A 21,398-nucleotide genomic window follows, 5' to 3' on the forward strand; every position below is an offset into this window, starting at 1 on the left:
ACGACGACTGCAATAAAATGATATGGAAAGCAACATTTGGCCTTTTATTAAAAAGGGTTTCGAAGCATTATAGGCGGCGCATTAATTTTTGAACTTCAAAAGGGGCCCGTCTTTTAAGCGAACACGTGAGGTCTGGGGGAAACCGCAGAAACGAGCGAGGAGATTTATCAGAACGGAAGAAGGAGCCTTTCCTTCAGACTCGTGCCTATTGTGATGCAAAGGCGATTGATCTCGGCTGAAACGGTGCAGGCTGCCGCGTAAACCCAATTGATTAAATCATGTTAAATATTCTGTTTTATAATGAATTTTGACCTCCACGGTACAGTAAGTGCAAACTGAATCATTAAAGTTCTCCAGCAGTTTCTTCCAATTTCAGATAAGTATGGGATATTACCCATGACTACCTGGCAATGAGAAACAGCAATAAAGCACAGTGCTGTACTGGAAGCATTTAACAGTAAGGCTCCAGGGATGATCCTCAAAAGGTGTCTCTTAAATTTACTTCTTCTCCTTCTTTTTTTTTTTTTTTTTTTTTTAAGACCGGCCCACAAGACAAGCAAGATTACACGAACGGAGGTAGAGACGCCTGGAGGGGAACAATTTCCAACTTACCAGCCGCACGTTAATGAGTCTTCTCTCACCTGCAGGTCCTCGGAGAAATCTGCGCTCCAATTTACAGCTTCTGCAAGAACGTGAGAAATAACTGTCCCGAAAGAGGAATCAAGCTCTCTGCCGCGTTTCATTAAGTGGGGGTGGTGGTGGTGGCGTGGGGGGGGGGGTGGCTGTCAGCTTCGCAGAAACATACGTGGCCGCCGGAATGAAACGCGAACATTTATCGTTATATGGTCTGAAATGGGAATGCTTTCCTGTTGAGACGTCACCTCTGCATTTTAGATTTGCAGGAGAGGTAAGTGATAGGTCAAAGCAGAGAGACTTTTAATTGAAGCTGTACATAGAAAAAGGGAGTGGGGGGGGTGTTTATTAATAATTGATCAAAGAGCCGTTAAATTGAAATGCGTTTGCATCAATTAATCATCTCCCCAGATGCCACTAATGAGTCTTTCCCATCGCACTGAGACTACACAGGTTGTGCTGAGTCTGAGCCGTCATTCATCATGTCTTCCTCTGCTCTTAAAACTGACCTCAAGTCTGTGACAGACTGATTAAAACACAATTGCCATTGAACGCTGCGGGCTCCACTCACGGCCTCCCCTGGAAACTGCGCCGTGTCCGCGCTGTGTACAGTTTGAAAGTTGATTACCACGTTTCCACCCGTTATTGATATTCTCGGCGCTTTAGCGGGGCGGTGAGGCGTCGGAGCGCTCAGCTCAATCACTGTCAGCTCCTGCAATTACCTGGTGCGTTGGGAGGAGGAACAGACACGGTCTTAGCAGTTGGTAAACATTGCATTCATCCGTCCATCCGTTATCCCTAATGCTTCTCCCGTTGAGGGTCGTGAGGCGCTGGAGCCAATCCCAGCTGTCCACCCTGCGCAGGTCACCAGGGTCACAGGGTGGACGCCGTTACAAAATACAATACTGTATGAGACAGTCATGCAGGCTTCATTTAAGTTGATAATTAGGGTGTTTATTTCATCTTAAGTGCATCATCTGAGTGGTTAAAAATCATAGAGACAATATTTTCCCAAAACGTGTTTTATTGTGTAGAGGTGCTTCTGTGAAGTCGTGCCCAGTTATTTGCTTTTAAGAGTCTTCCAGCGACGTTCGAGGCTCCAGCCAATCAGAGATTGAGAATAATAAGAGAATAATAGCGACTGTATGCGCGCGCGGGGTGTGGCGGATCACAGCAGATGGCGGGGGAGAGGAAGAGGAGGGCTGCGCGAGGCAGGATGGATTAATTTCAAGTCTCGGCTTAAGCCCCGGCGCTGTAACCTCACAGCAGACAAACTGTTTTCTTAACGATGAAATATGGAGCGCTTTTGAGACATAAAGTCAAAACAATAAACAGGAGGGGGGGGGGGAGTTGTACTTACTGTAGCGCATTGTGCAGCTCGAGCCTCACGGAAAGCAGCTGGAACTTCAGCAGCCGCTGCGCCGCATAGCGATGAAGCCTAATGTGGGAAGTGACGGAGCGCGCGCCGCTCACGCGCTCACGCTCACGCTGCCGGGCCGCGTCCGTCTCCTCGCGACGCTTATTTACATCCGCCGTTAATGGATCCGTGCGCGCGGCTCGCTCCTCGTTGCTCCTGCTTGAATCACGCACGTGGATGGAAGTGTTCACTTTGTCTGGTTACACACGCGCCGGTGGTGACATTGTTCCCTCATGTGCACAAACAAAAACACGTCAACAGCTGCATGCGTAATTATGAGCACTATTTTTTACGACGTCATTATTCAACGCGTTTTTTCTGTGCTGCTGAGTTCTGTTGCCACGTCTCACTTACGTCACCTAAGAGCATGACACGTGTTTACTTCAGAGTCCCCTCCATCTAATCTTTTAGTCTAATCAGACCCCTCCCCCTTCTTTAATTAAGATAAAAGCCCAAAGAGATGCCTTTTGATATTTAATACATCAGCGAACAGCCAGGTTAATCTAAGCAGGATTACCTCCATCACTGACAGTGACCACTCACGTAATGGACTCACAGACGAGGTGACTAGTGCTCGGACGCTCGGTCGGGACAGTGGCTCCCACTGAGGCAGGCTGGGAAATTTCCCCATCATCCTTGTTTAAAGTTTAATATCTCTGGGCCGTGTCTCTGGCTGGATGCTGTTGACATAAAAAATGATCAATGACAGTGGATCAGCCCCGTGGGAAGCGCAAGACACACATCACATGATTAATGGCTTTGCAAGCTGTCATGAACTATCCTGGACCAATACGGTGAAGGCTTCATAAATCAGAACTCTGGCGTGTGAAGTTTTTGTGCACTTTTAAAAAAAACCTACCATGGTGTGTTTTAACTTTTTCCCCCTTTTTTGATTTCTGCAGCAACAAAACATGATCAATCTACTCTGTTTATTGCTCCGCTACTATATTCTGTTCACAACAGCGATGGTTCAAAACGCCTCCGGTCTAATGATGAATTAAACATGAAATTTAAGAGTACAAATAAGATGTCCCCCAGGAAAGTCTGTTACGCGCTGTCATACGCTAATGAATGTCTCTTAAACCTGCATTAAGCGTCTACCACTGGAGAGAAGAAGATTCCAAAGCACAGCTGTGATTCAAACCACAGTTTATCAAGCGCTTTAGAGCATTAGTAGAACACTAAGAATGTTCCTGTCAAACGCAGGCCTAATATTCAATCACATGTCGGTCTTTGAAGCGTAGACTGTATGGATTCCTTCAGTGAATGAGCCAAAAATCCCAGAAAGCGCCGCAAACCTGAAGCTCCGGGTGTCGATGAAGTTGTTTTCCTCGCCGTTTCGGCCGCCGCTGATTCGATGACACCCCTCGGTCGCCGCGATATCGGCAACTTTAGTATTACGAGCCTCACAAATTGCGGGTCAGCGAACGCCCCGTGAGAAGCGAACCCAGCGTGGGAATCGCGAAACTTGACATTCACAATGAAATCTGTAACAAATACGGAGCTGTACTGTGGATTTAAGCAGGGCGAGTCGCTGTGGCTCGGTGATGGAGATTGTTAATTGTCTTAAAAGTGGGGTTAGGCTTCAATAACAGTGGTTACAGGGTTAAGTTGAAAGCGATTAGGAGCACAGACCGGCCCTTCACGCTGCAGGAGCGAAGCCATTTCACTCGCAGTAATGAAAAATATCACCTCATGGAGTATTAAACACCCTCTAATATGCAATCACTTCTAATTTGTGCGCCTTTAAATTCTGATGCTTATTAGTTTCTAGATTGAAATGATTCCTTATTATGTGTCTGTTGTGTGTTTTAAGAGGCATCACAGTGAAGCGGCGAAAGCTGCTTTCGCAGGCGACAGCCATGTGGCCACAGTAACTCTCCTTAATGGCTGCATTAGTAAGACGGGTCACCGCAAGTACATCTGGGGAATGATTACACATCAGACGGGCAATAATCAACGCGTGTGCATGCAGATGTTCATTAGTCAAACACGTGTCAGCGCAGACACTGGGAGGACAGACAGGAGGAGATGAGGAGGGACGGAGGGAGAGATACAGGTCAGGATTAATAGAAGGCTGAACCTTTAATAACACGGTACAATAGTGAGACCATCACACTTCTAATTATACTCATTAGCCTAATATCTCCTACTCTGTTCTGTCATTGGATGATATGCAACTCCAGCGAGCTCCATCAGCTCCACACCCGATGGGACTCAGCGAACATATGGTGTTTTTAACGACGCGGGCGGAAAAAATAGTTAATACATTTAAAAAACTAATAATAATAGCTCGCGTAAATCCGGAATAATTGTTTATCCGGCCGTGCCTTTTGGGAACGCGTGGCGTTTCTATTAAGTGGGGAACACAAAGAGAGAATTCTTCCCGTTTCTTCGTTTTGTGTTTAATTGCTTGCATTCCCGCACGAGGCAGCGAGGCCGCTCGCTCCTCAGGACCGCGGCTTCAAATGAGTAGCTTAACTAATTTACCCCCGTTATTCCACAAGCATTATCTGCACATGGTGGTAAAGAAAGAAAATCCTAATGATGGAATGTTTCTCTCTTTTAGTCATTCATTAAGAATTACATATTTTTCTTTTTTTTAACACCGGACTGGTGGAAGGTTCTCCTTCGCTGATTGCCTGTGAGCAACAGTTTGCATTAATATATCTACTGTAGTGGGAAGCAGCAGCTTCTATCGCTGAGGGAGAGAAACGTTTGCCAACGCCAAAAGGCAAAAGATTAGAAAGACATCTCAGCTTTAAATAAAGCCTGTCAAAAAGTCTAAACGCTCCTCTCTGTTCTTTGGTAACTGGAATAAGATAACCTTAGATGTTTTTAGCAGTAAAGATATGCTGTCTCGGCGCTAGTGCATGCTGGGAGTGCATCCGGCCCTATTGGGATCCTAAATGGGATAAGCTGGTATAGAAAATGGAAGGATGATAGCAGAGCAGTCTGCCTGGAGAGAAGATGTGCACCCGCGCTCATCTGTTACCAAAAATGGCAGGAAACATGTTTTTCCCCGCGTGTCGGACGGGGGGAAAAACATGAACGTGTGAAATATAAAGCGTGCGAACGTTGGTTATGAAGGGTTCTGGTTGCAGGTCGCGCCAGCAGGCAGCAGACGCACACACACACACATACACACAGATGTGCTGCAGAGTCAGCAGTGTCGAGGCGATGACACACGCACGATAGAGGAGGAGAGCGCCTGAGTCGACGCGCTTCTCCGACTCGAGGGGCGATATAGGGGAAACCCAACCAATGGAGTCAAGACAGTCTCAAGGTAGATGCAAGTGCTATTATTCCTCCGCGGAGCACAGCTATTCCTCACACAAAGCCATTCAGAGTCGCACGGCTGCAAGCGCTGCACCACCTTAGCATCATTATCAGTGCAGCCCAATAACCCCCGACTTTAAACAGCCCCAGCTAAAGCAGAGGTCCTTTGAATGTGTATTTCAGTCGGTACAGTAAGTCGTGTGGGAGGGTGGCACTGCAATTTAAGTTGTCTGCCTGAGTCGCCTTGCGGGCTTTATAATTGAGATGAAAAAAAGAGAAAAATAAATGGAATTGTTCCAGCTCTGGAGGAAAAAAAAAACAATTTGCCAAGACTGTAGTCATTTTTATTTCCTATGAGTCACAGCCGTGCCTCGCTTCCCGTTTGTTAGCTTTAATCTGTCAGGATCCGGTACCGGCCCCTACCGACGAGAACACATCAAGGAATTGGGAATTACCATGCGAGCGATTCGATTTTTTGGACGGCACCAGGTGTTGTGACAGCGCGGCCGCTGGAAACTGGCCCGAGTAAAACGCAGTAATCAGCACAATTGTGTGTGCGGAGGCTGACGCAGGAGCCCGGCTTTAGTGTGGCTGAGGGAGCCAGGACACAACATCCTCATTAAATGCAGCGTCTCAGCGCTGTGAACAACAAGGCCTGACCCTTTGATTACACCAGAGCCGGAGACAAGGGCAATGTGAAAAACCTCCCTCACAGCAGTGATTAATACTGCACAAGCTGCGGCTGCTCCCGCGCCGGTTTGATCATATCACATCATTTCTGTCACAGCGGCTTCCAAAATAAAAGGAATCAATAAAAGCTGAATGGAAGTCGAGGAAAAAAAAAAAAAAACACAGCACGGAAGACCTTTAGGCGACGAGCGAGGACGCGGAACGCAATCTCTTCATATAACGCGGCGGACGACGAGGACCGCGGACACTCGGCGGAATCTGCAGGCACTCGACGAGTGCAGAGATGAAGCCGATGCACGTGTATGAGTCCGTGTTCTGCATCCAGACGTCTTTGGAGAACTCAAAATGATTGTTTACTAATGAATCTGCAGTTCTCATTAAGTAAATACAAAGAATAAAAGACTTGAATTTTAGATATTATGCATCTGTTTAACAATTTGTTTACCAATAAACTAATTTTCACTTTTATTTTTATATGCTAAATATTGTGATTCAGACTCGTCCACAGGCCAAAATGACAAACAATGTGTCAAACAATGGGCTATAGTCTTTATTCAGGTATTTGCAAATGAGACAACTTCAGTGATTCCAGTCATTTGTGAAGCTCATTCAACAGCGTCAGCTCCAGCGGTTTTCGCCTCTGATCGCTCCCATCGGTCAGAATAGACAGGTTACGTACAGTGATGTTTCTGTTGCCTATTCATCACTAACTTCAGCGGCGATGCACAGACACGGAGTAAAGAGCACGCAGGCAGGCGGCCCTGTGCGAATGCGGTCAGGTAATCGGTGTCCACGGAGAGTGGGGGTGGCGAATAAATGAGTTGCTGTGAAAAATGGCCTGTGAACATTCCTCTGAAAGCAGACAAACAAAATTATATCAAGGTGATGGAGAAGGTGTCAAGGCTAATGCTGCGGGTGGTTAACGCCGCCGACGCCGGTGACCGGACTCTGCCCCCCGGTCCACATGTGGTTCCGATTAGAAGAGGCCTCGCGGTTTTGAAAAAGCGCTGACCCCGGACCGCTTGAAAGCTGCTCTGAATCAAGGACGGAGGAAATAACCTTCCTAAAATGTTTATTTTGCCTCCGCAGCGCCGCCCACGCTGAAACATCTTAAAACGGCCATCGAGACGGCCCGAAAACCCACGCGGCGTCCTCGGCTCCGTTACCGACTGCATTAGCGCCGCAACATCTGGAATCATTAAATTTCACTCGGAATTTGGTGGAGGAGCCGGAGCGTTGGAAGAACTTGAAATCAGGTTGACAGGTGGGCGAGACGTGAGGCGCGTGCGGATGGCGCCGTCGGTGGGAAGCATGAATGGATATGAAGTATGAATATGGAGGGGTGCCATCGGCGCCGGCTGCTTCAGGACACCTGGCCATTACGGCGCCGCGCCGCGTCCTCGCGGGCAGCGCCTCGTCGTTCCGCTCGTGACATCCGGGGGGATTCATTTCTATACGGCGTCGACACAAGCAGTGGCTGAAGATGAACGGGGGTGAAATGCATTTAGTTTAATTAGGAATTACATCAGGGGGGAGTTTTAGCTTCTGAGAGCTCATTATTAAAGAGCCCGGCTGTGATGATCAGAAGAGCTAAACTTTTATTACTTGTCATCCTGTAACTTTTAGGTTTCCACAGTGGAAGCTGGGCTGTAAACACGTCTCCACACAGGGGCACGTATGGGCAGCTCATTATTAACTGGTTCCTATAATCTCTGGGGTCTTTAAGGACTCGGAGAAGGCTTTATTTGCAGTAAAAGTAATTTAATGATGTGAATTATTAATTAAGGAAAAGGAAGCCATTTAAACCCTAAATGAAAACTGCACAGAATTCACTTTGTGCTTGGCAGCGGCATAAAACCACAGATGCACGCGCATGGCATCCGAACAAATGCGCAGACAATGGAGATGCGGGGATGCATTCGGACGCATCCAAATACCTCCCTGCCCCTAATCCCGACGGAATATCCTGCCATTACTGGCTCCGGTGCGAGCGGGGATGCAGGAATGCTGAATCCAGAAAGCGGTGCCCTGCAGCCAGCGCTGGGAGAGCCCCTGCCAGCATGATGCGTTCTGCTAGCAATCACAGCCCACTGAGTCATGGGCCAGTGGAAAATGTCAGATAAACATCACAGTGGGAATGAGCTTCCTCCCTCTCTCTCTCTCTCTCTCTCTCTCTCTCTCTCTCTCTCTCTCTCTCTCGCTCTCTCTCTCCCGCTCTCCCTGGCAGTAAAAGTGGTTTAAGAACAGCACTGAAGACGGGGGCTGCTTATTTTAAGTGACACCGTGAGAGTCAGGAGGTCAAATGGAGTGGACGAGGCTGGAGCTGGTGAATACGGCGCTGAGCAGATCGCATGACGCTAGGTGCGTTCCAGGGGATGTTGTGGGTTTCGCTCGGACGCGAAGGCCGCGCCGCGTGTTGTTCTGTCTCACCGACATCTCCGCTGTCATCCTCTATTATGTACTGAGCGGGAGCGGGGAAGTGTGTGGGGGGGGGCACCCTGCAGGAAACGGGGGAGCAAGTGAGATCTGACTTCTGGCGCGGAAACATCGCATTAGCGGTTAGCTGGAGCTGGGCTAACGCTCCGCCGTCCGTCTTCACGCGTGCACAAAAGCACAGCGGAGCTCGGATGTCGCTGTGTGAACAAGGGGGGGGTCGGCCCTCAGTCTCAATGCACGACTGGAAACTAGACTTATGACCAAGAGCTTATCGTCAGTTAGGCCTGAAATCACCTCCTGCAGAATTAAGCCGGGCATATGCGACGTCTGCTGTAGGTTTGAGGTGAAGCGTGACCTCACATCTGCCTCGTGTCACAGCCCTCGGCCCATAAATCAACCCGCTGTACCGCCGGGGCCAGCTACTGTATAGGAGCCACCAGCTTCTCTTTTTTTTTCCTCCTCCTGCTGCTCCTCCTCGGCATTCGCATGAGGTGGCAGCCGGTTATCATGGCAACGGCAGGTCTCTGGCAGGACCAGTCAGGCCCAGACTGGTCCAAGCTGCAGCAGACTGCTGGCTCCGGCGCTAAGGTGCTGTGTTTAATTAGGCCCATCCTGCTGAGCTACTGCTGTTTATTTCCCCCGTGACACTCCACCGGTCTCCGCTGAGCACCGGAGAGAGAGGGGAATCATTATGGACGCGGCCCCGCCGCGACCTGCGCGCCGGCGGCCGCGCGGGCCCACGAGCACGCGCTCCGGGGGCATTTTTTATTCTGCGCACACGCCAGCACTTTGCAGAGAGACAGTACAGCCGGCCGCAGCACTCAGGCAGTGATCCCCCGGTCTTAGCCTGCACACCACATTATCTCACTGCAGCAACGCGCTACTGTAGCTTAGCCGCGTCTGGAAAATCCACTCCACACTGCGCTAAGGCTCAGCCGCCACGTTGTGCGCGAGACGCTAGCTCCGCGACTGTTCAGATGCGAGATTACGGGTCAAACGGTTTGCCTCACGAACCGCTCACGTCCAGAGAGGGAGAAGCACAGCCACTGCCTGGATGAGTGTGTTTATAATTCTAGCGTCATTTCCACCGGTTTATCTCTGGACCAGAACCACAGAGTTTGGCAGAGATCCACCGCAGCATCGCGCTAGCTTGTTTACGTCGGTGGGTTTTGGCCGTGCGCGCGGTACGTGCACGATTGCACGCGGTACGTGCATGCGGTACGTGCACGTTTGCACGCTACTCGTAACACCTTTTGGTGGAACGTGTCATGTTTCTGCCAACGATCTTCAGGAACATGCACAGACCCCCGCACACGTGCGAGAGAGAACAAGTCGTACGGGAGCTCGACGAGTGCTCAGTGCATCTCTGGTGCAAAACTCAATCCAACAAAAAAAATAAAAAATGAAATAAAGAGTAAGAAAAAACAAAAACAGCAACAGAGCAGACAGAAGTTAAGTTGAACCTGTGAGTTCCTCAGGTTCCCCACAGAGCAGAGGCGCCGCTGAGTTTTTCTACATTGGCTCTTTAATCTATGTGTGGGTCCAGTGAAGCTGAAGGAAATGACTCTTTATCTATGCAGCAGGGAGAAGCGCGGGGTCAGATCAACGCCGCAGCCAAACGGAGGCACTCACGACGCAGAGAGGACGCGTTCGGAGCGCGGCGAAGGCCCGCGAGCAGGAAGATGCGTCGCCGTCCGCGCTCTCGCTAGCTCCGAGTCGGGAACAATCGAGGCACATGGCGTGTTAGAAAGCGCTTTGACTACTCTGGCACCTAGCAAACTGTGAAAGTAGGACTGGCAGAGCAACCATATGCTGCGTGCCAGAATAACTCCACACACACACACACACACACACACACACACACACACACACACACACACACACACACACACACACACACACACACACACACACTCATTTGGGCGAAATTTGATTGATTTCCTGCTTTAAAACATGAACATTCACCGCTTCACGCTCACCGGTTTTAATGTGGGCCAAACCTGCAGCTTGATGACACAAAGCACGTTGAGAGAATTTATGAAGTCATAACACCAATATCACAAATGTTTCCTGTTTGGCTTGATTTGATTTGCTTATTAAGGCACATTTCGGCTCCAGGTGTCTAATTGTTAACAAAGGTATATTTCGTCCTCTCTGGGTTCTGGGGAGCAGTTCCCCGGGTCGCCGAGATACGAGAATATTTTCCTTGTTAAATGGAACATTTTCACATCTTTAGGCAAAATGTATGGGGGGAATAATTCATGAGACAGACTTTTATAGTATCCGCCTTGGCTTGTAATTCATTGGCCACGTGGTGTCATTGTGTCGGGATGATAAAGTGAGTGAAAGCAGCGAAGAGGACATGCAGGAATTCCTTTGAAGTGCACAGCTGTGCTCATTTCAGATGTGTATGAAGTATAATGAGAGCCCTCCCTGTCACTGTCACCTGTGATAGACTCATCAGACTTCAAATCACAGAGCTAATGGAGAGATTGCCCAGCGGGGTACAAAGGAGAGGCATTGTTGTATGAGGCTGCAGTGGCAGGTGAGCATTGAAATGAGACACACAATGATGGATTTATTTATGGTGTTAATGTATTTGGGAGGAGTTCATTTGTCTGTCGCCGTGTATACTCGACTGGAGAGGATGGAGATTAGCCGCGGAGTCAATGTGACCTTTCTCGTTCTGCCGTTCCCCCATTTCCTCCTCGCCGTCGGTTTGCGACCGGCTTTGGTGCTCCTCTTCAGACTGTGTGACCGTGAACTTGGATTAGAAAAGGTTTCTTGGCGGCGGCGGCGGTGGCGTCTCTGTACGATGACAAAAAAGGGAGATCTCAAGAGAGAGAGAGAGTGTGTCTTGAAACGGTGCCTTGGACCAAAATATCTGGAGAACAGCCCCTAGGAGGGAGCTGCTGGTGTTTACTTAACCTGATTAAAAAATGCACTTATAAATGCACAGGCGCATGGTTTTATTTGTTTGCTTTAGCCTGTCATCCCTAAATGTAATAAATAGAGGAAATAAAACGGGGAAACGGGAGAATCCTGTCAAACTCGCTTCCCTGGAAAGTCTCACAGCTCCTGCCTTGAACCGGCAGAAAGAACAAATAATAAATAATGTAATTCCCAGTTTAGTATTGATATTTACAGCCAATTTATCCGTGTTTACGAAAGGTTTAGGCAGTCTGAAGAAGCACCAAACATTTGCGTGCGCGGTGCCACAACAGACATCGGAGTCTGAAGCCAAGGCGGAATCAGAACTCACAACCCTTCTTGCTAAATGTTTGTAAAGATTAGCCACAGTCTAACTGGCACTTTAATTATTTCTGATTGCGCTTTATTAACAGAGCTCTCAGTGCGCGTTTGTGTGCGTCTCGTTCGACAAACGAGGCCCATTGTTGACTTCCGTGTCGCCAGAGACGGCGCTCGTTGGCGTCGGAGATGGATGGAGGAGCGCGTGCGCGTGCGACGGGGGGCGCGATCGAAGCTGCTGCGCGCGTGTGTGTGTGTGTGTGTGTGTGTGTGTGTGTGTTTGTCTGACACTGCACTCGTGGGAAAAGGAGGGGGGGGGTCTGCAGTTCCGATCCATTAATCATAACGACCGCACTCGTGTCGAGCAGCGGCTCCGCAGCCCGCGTCTCTCGGCTCGTGCCGCAGGTTTACGGCGCAACCGGCATCCGTAATTAAAGCGCAGCCTTATTACGAGAGCTGCGCCAACGGGCGGGAGCCCGTGACAACAAAACACGTGTCGGAGCGGGAGGGCCGGTCGTCGCTGTACATTGTAATCAAACTGACAAGGTAACAGCCTCCGTTCGGTGTCACACTCTGCATAATTACCACATTTCTCCCCTGCAGCGACTATTGCCGGTAGCAGCCGCATCCCCGCGGAGGGTGGGGGAAACATGCGCGACACCCGCGCTGTCATTAAGGCGCCGAGACGAGGCAAAGTTCAGCACACGACGCCTGCGTTTAGGCCCCTAATGGCTGCCGATCAGGACGAGCGGCTGATTGGGGACAGGGCGAGAGGGGGGGGGTGTAAAGTGGTGGCGGAATTAAATGCGGCCGTGATTTATAGCCTGGCGAGTGGCGCAAAAGAAGGCGAAGCTGTAAATAAGACTCGCTAATTCAACTCCTGCAGTGTGATGTCATTAATTCTCCTCCTAATACAGCAGCTCAAGGCTTTTGTGATTATTGCGTGAACCGAAAGGTTTGTTTTCCACTCGTGGCGTTCAGGGCATTGCTGTGTTACTGAATGGACTGACAGCACCGGGCGATAAAAGATATGACACGCTGTAAATATCTATTACAGCACTTTAAATGGGGGAAAAAAAGGCGGGTAAAGATGTACTTCTGAAACTCGGACTTCCGTTTGTCCTGCATTTGTAAAACAGCGCGCACCGCAAAGGCATTTACGGCGTATGTTTTTTACATATATGCATATAAGCTCGTAATCAGTGGACACTTCTGGGTCATTTCCCTGGCAACATTTTAATTCAATCTTCTCCCTCTATGCACAATTAAAACTCCACTCGGGGAAAGTGTGCTCTGCCCCAATTATATTTCTCCAAATGTTCCTGGCAACATTTCTGCAGAGTGTGCTCCACTCCCACTCCTGCCTCTTCTAAGTTTGGGCGACAAGCATCTCAAATACCTGGTTCGTCTGTAGAGCCTTTCACGGTGCCCCAGATCCATCATTGCGGGGCCATCGAGGCCCATTGTGCGCATCCATTAACTGTATCTACGATGGCGCTGTACAAAGGGCCGGCTTGAAGAGGGTCACCGGTGCGTGGGCGCTTGCCGCCATAAATCCGGTGCAGTCCACAGTTGAACTTCCCCCGCGCTCAGCTAATGGCGCGCTAATCGCCGCCGGGACCGAGGGCCGGGTGTGAGGTTGGGGGTTCGAAGCCTTCTGAGGGGACGCCGCTCAATCGCGACCAACGCTCGGAGCCCGGTAGTCGTTTTTTTGCCGCGAGAGTCCAAATTGACCAACAGCCGTAGAGTCACTTTCATTGTCAAGCTATTGACATTAATCATTGTCTTCATCTGCACTCCAGCCAAGTATTAATAGCCATATGAATAAAATATAGGCTGTGCACAGGGGATGCAGGAATCCCTTCCATTGCTCGCTTTCGGGTGGATCTCATTGTTCCTCATTATTGAAGTGGGTCAGCGCCTCTTCACCTTTCTGCTCCCCTGCACAAAAACACGCCGGGCCTGGCAAGAACTCTGAAGCAGGTCCGTTCCGTCGGCGGTGGTGGCGATTCCTGCGATACCAGAACATTCGTACTGTAGCAATGCAATCATCACAGGGTCTAATTGCGAAAAGATACGCGCGTAGGACCACACCCCGGAGCTGCTCAGATGCGTCAGCGCGTGGAAACGGGCCTCGGAAACGGGCCCCGAATGCTCCGCAGCCTCCCTGAAGGCTAGCGGCGTACAGGTGGAGTCCTGGTGAAGCGCCTGCAGGGCCCCGGGAGCAGCCAATTCCCCGGTGTTGTATAACATAGACTAAATTGGGTTATATTGTGAAAGGATACGAGCACATTCCTTAGCTAAGTATCCCACAGTCCGTCCTCTGTTAACTGGGCAAATACTTTACATTTTTTTTTGCCTTTGGTGTTTTTTTCCCTTCGCTTCTTCTTCTCTCCACCTACGGCTTTGTACGTAGTTCAGTCGGAACGTTCCCCACTGAAGTCGGTGGGTGTCCTCTAAAGCAGAAGAAGCTCCTGTCGCTTCTCCTGCTTCATCCCACCCACACACATGAAAAGATTCCCTCCACCAGTGGGTCTGCGCGAGTCCCCGCCAGCCATCACAGAGACCGAGACACAAAAGGCAGCGAATCCGCCTTAATACTGTCCCTGGGTGCAAAGAGATGCGGCGCCGCCTTGGCAAAAAATGACACGAGTACCGGCGCTGAAGGGCCCCCGGTCCCCGTCTTTGGCCCGGCGAGCCTCCGAGGAGGACGCGAGTCGAGAGCTTCCTGCCAAACGCCGGCTCGCAGGTGAACGGCAGCCAGGCACATTCACACGTTCATTACACCTTTTACAGTCCAGCCATTCTTCTCCCGGAGCCTCAGACAAAGCGCCGGAACACAATGGAGCTACGCTATTAATTACATACATGAAACAGCCACATAAATAAAACTGTTTGTGTAGCTACATAGATTCATAACTCGTAACAGTAAATCTGACCTTGAAGCTGTTCAGTCCCGCTTTTCAACATTTCTCTGGATATTTCGCTTTGCATCTAATAGGCTAAATGTGTTTCATTCATGACTTTATTTAGAGTATTCATCTTTTATTTTGAAATCTAATTAGTCGTCGTTTGAGTCATGCACTAACACTAAGTGAGGTTTTATAACATTATGATCACATATTAGCGATTTACTGCAGTTTTAATGGAGACGCACAGTATGTGGGAGTCTGAAACACAATTTAACAAATGTGCATCTTAATGGGTGGAGGTTTGCGCGTGTGAAACATTTCCAGCGCTGCCTTCGATTATTCCTGCTTCACGGGTTGAGGCCAGGCTGTGACGCAGTATTGCAGCACAGGAAACTCCATCAGATATTCATCCCAGGTAATTTCCAGCGTGTAGAACATGAATGTCGTCCTTGATAAGGCGGCGCCCACCTGCGCATTGTTCCATGCTCCTCGCTGCAGGGATCAGCATTCCGCTCGGGTCCTTCCTCCCTGTGTGGCAGTAATAAAAGCAGGGGGTCCGCCCGATACGCGGCACATATGTAAACAAGCAAGCAAATAAATAACTGGGAGAGACGTGACGGGTGCTGCTTGGTAACCACCTCAGGACGGCTCCACTAAATGAAGCTCCTACAGCGTCCTCAAAGGAACGCCGCCGCCGCCGCGTGCGTTCAGCCGCAGATCAGACGATCGGTGGAGCCGCACCGTCGCTCATTAGCGCCAGCGGATCTTTATGCAAATGTCCCCTCGACGCCTCTCGAACGAGCCAAATCGTGGCTCATAGGAGGAGAGCCGGAGGGGGGGGTGGTGGCTGAGGACGCCCGGCCCGCGTCTGGGTGGGGCTTGAACCGGTGGCTCTGAATCGCCCAGAAGCGGTTGTCGGTTGAATTCCGAGAGTCTGGAGGCGGATTGACATTCGCCCAAAAGTCTCTGTTTAGAACAAACACACCTTTAACCTGAGATGGTGAACAGGTAGGATCTGACGATAGAATCATTTCATTAAGCTTGACTGCTCCTATTAATACAAATATACAATAACGTTGTTAGAATTCATTTCAGAGCCTATTTTGCATATGAATGTTTAATGAATCTCTCCCAGCAAACTATAACCCGGCCGTTATTGACTCTGCTTCATGACTAATGTGACCTAATGATACGTCCATGATTCCCCTTTAAGACACTAATGGGGAAGAACAGAGCTGTCTGTTAATTCATTATTGATCTTGGCCGACGTGTGCGTTTGTTGCTACTGGGAGAACTTGGCCGCGCGGGCGTCACGCACACACCGTGCACGTGCACACTTTTTGGCACAGAGATGCGATTGGTGGTCGTATTGAAGCGAGAGGAGTCGATGCCGCGTCGCTCGTGGCTTATTGCACTCGTAACCAGCAGGGTCTCGTGAGCTGAAGTGAACATACAACCTACGAGTGATGTCACGCGTTGAACCAACAACACGCTGGTTTATTTAACCCAGCGGTTCACGCTCGGCGCCCACACGCTGCTGCTGCTGCAGCCGCTGCCAGAAATGACACCATTCAAACAGCGGAGTGAAAAGGCATTGTTGTCCCTTTGTCTCGTGCATTGTTATTGTTCCGTGCATCTGACCAAAACCGCTCTCAGTATGTTCTGCTGCTGATAATAAAGTGGTTTCGGAATTCTCCGCTCTGCGTTGGGCGCTTTAAAGCCACGAGGATGATTTATCCGTCTTGGCAGCCGTGCATTCCTGCTTGTTTATAAACTGAAGACTTTATGGGCTTCTTAGCTTTGGCTCTGTTGTCTTCATCTGTCCTTTGGTTACACTGCCTTTTCTGTTACAGAGGAAATGGTCTCCACACGGCAGGAGAATACAAACCATCACGGCGTTGCATCTTAAAGCCGGCGCGCGTGCACGTGCACGAGCGCGCGCGTGTAGAGGGATTCCAGATACAACCCGACTGAGCCCGCAGCAGTTTTTCCTCGGACAGATAGAGTAAAAGACAGTTTGATACAGGAGATAATATCGACGCCTGAGCTAGTAGCAAGTGTGAAGTATTCTGTGGGTAAATGGACACAGCTGTGCTCCTGCTGCAGTCGGAACCGAGGCAGACGCCCGCCCGCCCGCCCTCAGGTTCTGTCCGGGCCGAACCCACATACAGTAAATCAACCCCAGCGTGAGAATTTCATCGAGTGTCGCAATAACGGCATGTTCCAGTTTTCCAGGTTCGCAACGAGCCCAATGTGACACCTCTTAAATCTCCCTTTAGTCAAATCCGCGCTCGGACTCCACGACTTCCAAAGAAAGGACACAGCTCGCGAAAAAAAAAAAAAAAAAAAAACCTCTCAGAGCGACAGAGAGCGAAGCCGTCGCCAGTGTGACACATCCTGCCTCTGAAGCTCCTCTCCGCTTAGAATTGAGGGTAAGGGGTCAAATCAAAAGCAGAAGGCGTTGGAGGGAAGAAAAAAAAAAAAAACGCTGGCCCGAGGAGAGATTAGCGAGAGTAGGGTGAAAACTCATTTAACATCATCCCGTCGCTGTCTAAAGCTGTTTTACACCTTTTGAGAGTCGCTGGGGCGATGTCATATTAGCATGAAATACCAGCTGGAGCTATTTATTTTTATCATAGGAATTTTGTCAATTGAATTTAAAGTGTAAAGGGGATTAAAGGAAGCTTATAATCACTGTGTTTATCGCTACTTAGCCAATCACATATGTGTCAGAGCTAAGTAATGATTTTCAGTCTCTAATTCATTGATACGTTACTGTAATGAGCTGTAATTCCTGTAATAACTGACATTTTACAGATGTCAAACAAATAATGATGCTGATTAAAATGTGCTGGAATCGATCCGCTACTTCCAGCGTCCTCAGACGGGGTCTTTCTTTCTGCACACAATGCGAACCGGCCGCTACAATGGAGTCAGCAGCCCGGACGGCCCAGTGGCCTGGATGCAGCACATTGATCCCGGGGCCGCGTCGCCCTCGGCGCAGTTATTAGCGACGGTGGCGGTTCCTCGCGAGTCAGCAGCGAAGCCGCCCTGATGTGTTTGCTCTCACCGGAAGAAATTATCAAGTTAGTGTGGGGATGTGGCCAAGGGACATAAAGCCTTAATGACAAAAGGCTGATGGAATGTCAAGTGTTTAAAAGCATGAATAAATCTAAAGGCTCTCGAGGGACCCCCCCCCCCCCCTTCCCCCCCCTCGCTTTTGTACTGCAGATGTTATTTCACGGCACAATAAAAGTATTTCTCCGGAGTGGCCGGTTGTTGAATGTAAATGTTTATCAGTCATTTCAGCCGGTGATGTATCTATGTAGGTTAATGTGTGAGAGAAAAGCCTGGGCGCGTGGTCTATGATCACACGTCCTTCGTGGAGCGCATCAGCCACTCGTGCGAGAAGGAAGCGGGATGAGGAATGCTTTCCACGCGCTCCCAGGCAGCAGAAAGTGACACTGAATGTTCACGGGCCGAGCTGAAAAAACCCCCCGCGTTCGCCTGCTGCACGAGGAAACGGCGTTTATCATTTTCATCTGCCCCCCCCCCCCCCCCTCACCCCTCTAACCTCACCCCGCTCCCCCCCGTGATCTGTGACCGCCGTGTCACCGCTACGTGGCGACTGAGAATAATGGCGGGACGGGGTCTGATAAATGAGCGCTGATAAATCAGCATTGCAGACGGAGGCAGAACAATATCTGCTGGAACACAGGGTGAGGCGTCGGAGAGATATCTGCCCGCAGTCGGCGAGAACACAGGGAGCCGTAGATCAAGGATGGATGTGGATGTGATCACACAGACCTGGGAGTTAAGAGCAGGCCACGCTCACTGTGGGTGTGGAGGAGAAACCGAACAAATGGAAAATTACATTCACGGCACAAGAGTGTAAACTAAACGGAGTGATTCTACACAAGTGACGAGGTTTATACACAAATCCCTTAAAGAATTCATTCGTGTGTGTGTGTGTGTGCGCGCAAGCTGTCATCCAGACTACTTACTTATTCATTCGATGCTAGCATGCAGGGGCTGGGAAACCATAAGAAATATTCTCCTGCTGCTGCAGGCCACAAATTTCTATCGATAGCCCGGGAAGCATCCATCTTTTCCAAAGTCCACTAAAGGTCAGGAGCAGCATAACTTAGAAGCTGGTTTGCATCGGGCCCTAGTCTGTATTCTGCGTGTTCCCTGACAGCACCCCCCCAAGGAGGCCGGGTGGCAGCGTGACACTCGCTCAGCCGTCCTCGCACACCCTCGGCTCAGCCGGGGACGGCTGTCTTGTAAATCCGCGGCGGCGGCGATAGCGAAGGGGTGCGACGGAGAAAGCATTGTTTCACAGTCAATAAAACGGTCCCTGGGGTGCTTGTAAGAACAGCAATCTGCAGTCATTTCCAAAGAGAACATCTTGGGAGGACCCGGGGGGTTGTGTTATAAGTTGAGTTCCTCTTTCTCACGTTTTCGACTTCATATTTCGAATAAAAAAAACAAAACAATATTTCGTCCCAGCACATATTGCAGAATCCGACGCGAAAGTCGGCGTGGAACTAAACGCGAGCCAGATTTTAGCCCAGGATTCACAATAAAGGCCACGGTGGCAGCCAAACAGTGACAGCGCCTTCATTATTTATTTACGGCTTTGTGTTCCTGAGGTGTTTGCCTTTTTCATGTGCGTTTTGTATGTGAAAGACATTCGCGCAAACTGGCAGATGAAGCCGGTGTCGTTCGCAGCCAACTTAATTAGCTTTGCAAATAATTTTTCTGCATATTTATATTCCCTTGCATTACTATTTTTATCCATTTGTCAGCTAGCTAAAATGTGCAAATGAGATACTGTTTGGAGCAATTATTTCACCCATCCTTGCTGAACCATATGGCAAATAAATGATGAAAATATGCTTCTCACACAATAGTCATTGCAATTACAACTCGGTCAGTCAATGTCAGTGATTATAATTAAAATAGATCGTCCCTTTAATTTCCCTTATAATGTATTCCAGCATCACTCCAACTAGATATGACCCTTTTTATTGCATTAAGTGTGTAAAGCTCCACGCCTGGGATGCTGCAGTGAAGCATCCTGGGTGTGGACAGTGAAGGAGCAGCCCTTGCGTCCTGGCCTCTCGTAGATTGCCAGCATTCCTTCGGGGATAATCCAGGTTGTGAAATTGAAGTGCTGCGCTAGAATATCAATTCTTGCTCTCTCTTTTTTTTTTCTTCCCCCGCTGAGGGTTAAAAAATGAACAGGACTGAGCTGCTCGGTGGATATAAACCTGTTGGAGCAATCGGTACGTCAATATGACAACAGAGGAGGGTGGGAGCGCCCGCAGAGAGGTTAAAGCTGCCGGAGCTGCCGTTATGGAGCCGCTGGTTTATTAATGGGAACAAAGCGCCTGGATCATTTGCGTACGCGAGGAGATGGATAACACTCATGTTGTTAGCTTTGATTAGCACAAACGACTGGAGTCTCGCGCCAATTAAAGTATCGCAATCCATCTGTTGAAATCACGCTAGTTTTTTCGCACGTGCTTTTTTCCCTCTGTCTCGGCTCTGGAGGAGTGTTCGGGATCTCCAGACAGACCAGGTGATTTTGGCTGCCACTGATCGACTGCATTCGCTGTCAGGAAGCCAAGAAGCACGTTTCACAAAAATGTGAGACGGCTCCTTTAATGATCTAAAACTTCCCCTGAAAGAAAGTCCTGCTTGGCTGCACTGCTGTTAACTTTAGGCACATCTAAGCCATAAAAGGGTTCTGATGCCCTGTTGAGATAGTGAGTCACCAACCACATCTGTGGTTTGGACCAGATCAAAGCAGGCCGAGCAGTTAGCCAAAGGTTTAAGTGGAATCACCCCGCTATTGAGAAAGCACAAACAAAAGGAGATGCATTAAAACCAGCAGGCGGCTTGGAAGACCTCAAAGTTAGAGGAAGCAATTGGACAATACAAATATGACTCAGATGCCGTTGAAACAACACTTGGAGGTCAGACGGTTGGTTGCTGGACACTTCACTCGACTGGGCAGCGTGACGTTTCGCGTAGCTTCCGGCTAATGGAGCGAACAGTCGTGCATGCTCAGGAGATAAGTGATATGCACCAGACAAGGTCACTTAAAAAGCTCTTGTGCTCACGCAGGAGGATGCATGAAAAGCTACCGGAGGAACAGGATGTGGAAGTGATTAACAAAGAGAAGCTACACTGATTAGACCAGGCGAAAAACAAAAGGCGAGCACGGTTCACTGGTTAATCTCTAATAGACATTCATTGCATTTCGCATGAAGACTGCGAAAGCCAACTCGCTCCTGTCTAATTGCGTTGAATTAATTAGCCATGTCCACATCCATTCGACTGGATTGCGGGGAGGCCGCACAGTGAATTACAAGTCCCGCGGCGACAGAGTTGAGGGGAAGGGAAGGGCAGGTGAAGGCTAAGTAAATGATGTTGGTGTGACTGCTGCTGCACACACGTCCCCCCTCATTTCTCCTCCGTCCACGTCCCAGGAGTCCAGACCCATGCCGGGTCCCCGGAGGACGTTTTTGGAGTTTTTCAATTTAAGGTCAGGTCCAATCTAACCCACGGTGCAACGACAGGTGCTGCATGGATCGGGTGTTTCCACCAGCGATTGACCTTGAGTCGTCTTGGAAGCGCAGATAACGTTACAGGGCGGGCGTATTGTTTTCTCTCATGGGCTGTGAGCCACACGACTTATCGCTGACGAACTTGCATTGGCCTTAAGCGCTTTTGCTTTTATGCAGCGCGTGCAAACAAAATAATAAATAAGCACA

The sequence above is a fragment of the Betta splendens genome, chromosome 17, assembly GCF_900634795.4.
Source record: "Betta splendens chromosome 17, fBetSpl5.4, whole genome shotgun sequence".
In the NCBI taxonomy this organism is placed as follows: Eukaryota; Metazoa; Chordata; class Actinopteri; order Anabantiformes; family Osphronemidae; genus Betta; species Betta splendens.